Source organism: Arachis hypogaea, chromosome 1 (assembly GCF_003086295.3).
Source record: "Arachis hypogaea cultivar Tifrunner chromosome 1, arahy.Tifrunner.gnm2.J5K5, whole genome shotgun sequence".
Lineage (NCBI taxonomy): Eukaryota > Viridiplantae > Streptophyta > Magnoliopsida > Fabales > Fabaceae > Arachis > Arachis hypogaea.
This window is the reverse complement of record NC_092036.1, coordinates 104,630,051-104,636,050: the sequence shown is the minus strand read 5'-3', so window position 1 is coordinate 104,636,050 and position 6,000 is coordinate 104,630,051. Positions and strand designations below refer to the sequence as shown.

Here is a 6,000-nt window from a genome sequence, read left to right as displayed (position 1 = left end):
TACAAAAAGAGCTTGATAAAACTAGTGCAACAACAAACTTGGAGAACCAATCTCAACAGAAGAATGATGGTTCTGCGGCGAAATCCAAGAGAAGACACTTGAAGATAGGGGTCCATCAACGTGAGGTAGGATGATTGAACATTCCAATCATTTAATTTATTTTTATGGATTGTGACCATTTAAATATTATTAGTTGAAATGTAAGGGGTGTCAAATAAGAAGTCTCGGGTGCACTGTAGTTGGTACGAAAATTTCAACTAACTTTTTTTATTTTGGTGGAAACTCATATTGGGTTTGAAACTATGAAAAAATTTTGGGAGAGATTAGACTATTATCCTGTAGGGATTGTAGATGGTGTTGGATATAAGGGGATAATTTGGTTCTTCTCTGCTAATTTAAAATTTTCTTGTAAAATTCTTTAGGGTATGAATCAATGGGTAACTTTGAAAATTGATGGTGGTGGGAGAAGATGGATCTGCAGTGCGGTTTATGGCAGCCCTCAAGCCACTAATAGAGTAGAATTATGGAGTCATCTACTTGATATTGGTTTGTGCATTCAGGACCGTGGGTGGTAGTTGGGTATTTTAATGGTATTTTGAGTATTCATAAGGTGAAGGAGGTAATTTCTATTCGAATCGCAGTAGTATCTTTGCAAGTACTCTAGATTCTTGTGGTCTTTTTGATCTGACAATCTCTGAAAGACGGTTTACTTGGTTTCGTAAAATTCAAGGAAACAAAGAAATTGCAAAGATATTGGATAGAGCTTGCTGTACTACAGAATGGCGCCTTCTTTTTCCAGAAGCTTTTTTTGAAGTTCTCAGTCGTTCTCACTCTGATCATTGTCCCCTGCTTATCCAATGTCAATGAGTTCCTATCAAGAAAAGAAACCAGCCTTTTAGATTCCAAGCGGCATGGGAAACACATCCTGATTACAAGGTCATTGTTCAAAAATCTTGGGATAGTACAGACTTTGGCATCCATAGGAAGTTGCTCGGGTGATACGTGGTCAGAGGGTATTTTTGTCATCTTAGAGTTAAGGGACGGAATGATAATCTTGTCATATTCAAGGATATGAATTCTAGAAGAATTATGCCATGCCAGTCTTCGACATCAAGAAGACCAAGAGTCCGTCTCAAAAACAGTGGTGCTGAAAGGTCAACAATTCATAAGGCCCATTGGGCTAAGGCAGGACAACTAGAAGCCCAATAAAGCTTTTCAAATTCAATGGGAAGCATAATTTTTATTAATTTTCGAATTTTTAGTAATTTATTTTAATCTGTTTTGCTGTTAGAGTGTGCTGGAAGATATCATATTTGATTTAAAATTTAAAATTCCTAAAAATATGATAACTAATTGAAATCAGATTTGATTTTATTAGATTATATCAGATTTGATTTAAATTTAAAATTCTTAAAAATACTACAAAGTAAATCAGAAGTAATTCAACTCTTCCAACAAACTCTAACAGCAAAACAAATTAAAATAAATTACTAAAAATTCGAAAATTAATAAAAATTATGCCTCCTATTGAATTTGAAAAGCTTTATTGGGCTTCTAGTTGTCCTGCCTTAGCCCAATGGGCCTTATGAATTGTTTCCCTTTCAGCACCACTATTTTTGAGACGGACGCTTAGTCTTCTTGATGTCCAAGACTGGCATGGTATAATCCTTCTAGAATTCAGATCCTTGAATATGACAAGATTATCATTCCGTTCCTTAGCTCTAAGATGACGAAAATGTCCTCTTGACCACGTATCATCGGGGTTCAAGAAGCTTCGTTGGAATTCAACTCTACAGTCTTCGGTAATATTTTTATTAAAAAGAGAGAATTGGAGGCTTATTTGAGTTGTATTCAACGGAAAATGAAAGCTAATGATGATGATCCGATTTTGAAGCACAAAGAAAAAGAATTGAGAGCTGAATATAATCTAGTTTTGGCACAAGAAGAATTGCTTTGCTACCAGAAGTCAAGAGATCAATGGGTTCGGTATGGTGATAGAAATATTAGCTTTTTCCATATGTAAACCATATTTAGAAGAAAATCTAACAAGGTTCATGGGTTTTTGGTCAGTGATGGGTCCTAGTCTGATAATCCAAAAGTTTTGTAAAGAGAGGTTGTTCATTTCTTTAAAAATATTTTTTGCTCTACTGAGCCTATTGAGGTTAATTGCATGGGAAAAATTCGTATGCCATCTCTTAGCTAAGATGCTTGTGATAATTTGTCTAAACCAATAATAATGTTGGAGGTTAAAGAAACTGTGGATAATATGAGCTCGTTTAAAGTTCCTGGGCTGGATGGTTTTCAAGTTTTTTTTCTTCAGGGAATATTGGGATGTGATGGGTCATGAGGTGTGGCGTACTGTTCAAAAAACATTCTTAGAGGAGACGTTACGTTATTCTTTGTTGAAAATTTTGATTGTTCTTATCCCTAAGTGTGACCCTCAAACTAGATTGAAGGATTTTCGGCCAATAAGTCTTTGTAATGTAATTTATAAGCTAGTGACTAAAGTGCTAGTTAATAGATTACGACAATTTTTAGATGAGATTGTTAGCCCAACTCATAGAAGGTTTATTCATGGTAGAGGAGCGCCTGATAATATTATTGTCGCTCAAGAAGTTCTTCACTTTCTTAAGCGGACAAAGTATAGAAAAGAAGCTATGGCTTTTAAGATTGATTTAGAAAAGGCTTATGATAGAGTTGATTGGAATTTTCTTGAGCACACTCTTGAATCTTTTGGCTTTCCTTCTCTAATTATTCGGCTTGTAATGAATTGTGTTCAGGCCTCAAATCTTTCCATCCTTTAGAATGGGAATAGATTGGATAGCTTCCAACCTCATAGAGGACTCAGGCAAAGAGATCTGATTTCTCCTTATTTATTTGCTTTGTGCATGGAGAAATTGGCGTGCTTCAGTTTCAAACAAGTTGACGAGGGTATTTGGGATGGTATGGCTGTTTCTAGAGGGGGACCTAGAGTTTCTCACTTGATGTTTGCAGATGACCTCTTCCTTTTTTGTAAAGCAAAGAAAAATCAAGTTCAAAATGTTGTGCACACCTTGGAGTTGTTCTACAAAGCTTTAGGTATGAAGGTTAACATTGAAAAACCTAAAGCTATTTGTTCTAGAAATATCTCTAATAGAAGGAAAGAAATGTTGTCTGGTGTTTCTCAAATTCCTTTTACTAGTGACCTAGGCAAATACTTGGGGGTAAACCTTAATCATCCTTGAGCTGCTAGGTCTATTTTTTCGGACTCTTTAGAGAAGATCAAGAATAGGCTGACTAGTTGGAAAGGTCGGCTCCTTAATAGAGCAGGCAGGCTTTGCTTAATTAAATCTATTGCTTCTTCTCTTCCTATTTATCAGATGCAAGTGACTCTTTTTCCTACTTCGGTTTGTCAAAAGATTGATTATGTGCTTAGACAATTCTTGTGGAAGGAAAAGGTGGGGGGAGTGTTGCTTAAATTTAGTCAAGTGGAGCAAAGTTGTCACTCCAAGAAAATATGGAGGCTTGGAAATTAGAGATACCCAATGTGTAAATTTAGCTTTATTAGGAAATCTTGTTTGACAATTACTACATAATAAAGATAAGCTTTGGGTAAGAATTATGTTGGCAAAATATTTACCTGGGAGTTCTTGCTTTTCACCCAATTTTTCTAATAATGTTTCAAGCACTTGGCGAGCGATTTATAAGACAATAGAAAAACTTCGTGATGGTTTTGATTGGTGTACAGGTAGGATGTCTCAATCCTTTTGGTATCATGCTTGGCGACCATGTGAAACGCTAGCTCCTTTGGTTCCTTTTGTGCACATTTCTGATTCTCACTTGAAGCTAGAAGATGTCTGGCACCATGGACATTGGCGGTGGAATATTATTTGCACAATGATTCCGGAAGAAGTTAAACTTGATTTGATACTCTTTGATCCTATCAAGCAGACAGGAGATAACACAGGTTGGTTTTGGACAAACTCAAATACTCTCACCTACTCGACTAAAAGTGGGTATGAATGGCTATTGAAGAAGAAATTTGGTTGGAATGATAATAAAAATTAGCTTTGGCTTTGGCGCTTGAGAATATCGGAGAAGATAAAGTGTCTGCTCTGGCTTTGCCTCAACAATGGAATTTCCACAGCTAGTTACCGGTTTCAAAGAGGTCTTTCTACTTCTAATTTTTGTCAGAGATGTTATCTTGCTCTAGAGGATGTTAACCATTGTTTTAGGACTTGCCAAAAAACTCGTCAGATTTGGATTAGTTTAAACTTGGGAATGACCGCTGAGGACTCTAGTTTGAATTTTGTGTCTTGGATTCGTTCTAACCTCAACAAAAATGAGTTTCTCTTTGCAGCGACTTTTTGGTGGATTTGGAGGGATAGGAATAATGACATCTTCCATCAAGATGATCCATGGAGTAAGGAAAAAATTGTTCACTTAGTTAAACATGTTGCTCGAGATTTCTCTGATGTTGTTACCACCCAAAAACATATTATTCCTTCCTCTTTGCAATATAACTGGGAATCACTTCCAATGAATGTCTGTAAAGTGAACTGCGATGCAAACGTTTTTGAAAATGAGCAATTAGCTGGCTTTGAATGTATTATAAGAGAGAGAATGGGAATTTGGATAAAAGGTCGTTCTGCAGTATACCTCTTTTTAGTGTTCCCTATTGTGAGCGTTATGCTATTTGGAGAGGGCTTGTTATGACTTGGGATTGCGAGTGTAAAGAGGTCATATGTGAAACTGATAATCTTAACGTGTTTCTTCTTATTTTGCAAGGCACAACCAGCATGATTAGGAATGACTTTGATATGCTTGGAGAGCTACTTTAATGCTCATCCAGTGCGCAGTAAACAGAGCGGCTGATTTAATGGCTAAGACTACTACTTTAAACAAGCAGGTGTACCTAGAGTGGTTACTGCCCCCTAATAATTTTGACATTATTATTAAAGAGAAATACTACTCTTTTTTTTGTCCTTTTTCTTTGTATTATGTTCCGTCACAAAAAAAAATGACCAAATTCAAATAATATGCTCTTTGATTTGTAACTATGCTATCTATAATTTTTTTTCTATAATAACTCATGTCAATTTCAATCTTCTATTTAAAAGATTTATTTATCACGTATCCTCCTAAGAATATAGGTTAAAATTATAAATTAAATTTTTTATTAAAAATTTAAAAAATTTAAATTTTTAATATATTTATTTTATATCTATTAAATAAAAAAAATTAAAACCTTCCTAAATATTAACTAAACCCTTATTTAAAAAATGATTGCCAATTCCAATGTATGTACAACCACTAATTAATTTAGAACAGAATACATTAACCTCCCATAAATTTGCTCTAATTAATTGTAATGATGGGCTCATTTTTAAGCATGCATATCTTTGCAACGGGTGGATCCGTGGCGCAATGGTAGCGCGTCTGACTCCAGATCAGAAGGTTGCGTGTTCGATTCACGTCGGGTTCAATTTCCCGTCCACCAAGACTGCAATACGAGGCCCATATCATATGTGAAATTTGTAACTCCGAAAATTATACATAAAGCCCCTGTTTCATCCATATTTACCCCTTAATATGAAGCATTATTCTGCTCTGAAGTTATTATCGTTGTGACAAAAAGGACTCATTTAGTTACGACTTACGAAGGCAACCTGAAAGTGAAGGGATTCAAAAAATAAAAGCCGCAATTATATGTCTTTAAATATTTGACGTGGCACAAATATGTCTATCTTAATAAGAGCGTTATCATGTGAATATCAATCATTACAATATATATTGAATTTTAAGCGTTGCTGACGGGCTTAAACATTAATAATAATGCTATGTTTTCCCAAATGTTTGAAATTACCGATTGAAAAGACCAATTTTTATCTTTCAGATTGAACAAGTAAGTTGAACTCTAAAAAGGAGGCGTTTTAAGGAGTTTTGACATTTTGGAAAGTTAAACAAGGGTTCTAGTTTGGTTTTGAAAATAGAAGTTGGGGTTGGGGACTAACTTAGGGA

General features: G+C 35.2%; 1 non-coding gene across 1 annotated transcript; it reads left to right on the top strand.

Annotated features, from left to right (window-relative positions):
* The first annotated feature begins 5,392 nt into the window (after positions 1-5,392).
* Positions 5,393-5,464, top strand: TRNAW-CCA (transfer RNA tryptophan (anticodon CCA)). Its single transcript has one exon. It is a non-coding gene; the product is annotated as a tRNA-Trp (tRNA).
* Positions 5,465-6,000: the final 536 nt, after the last annotated feature.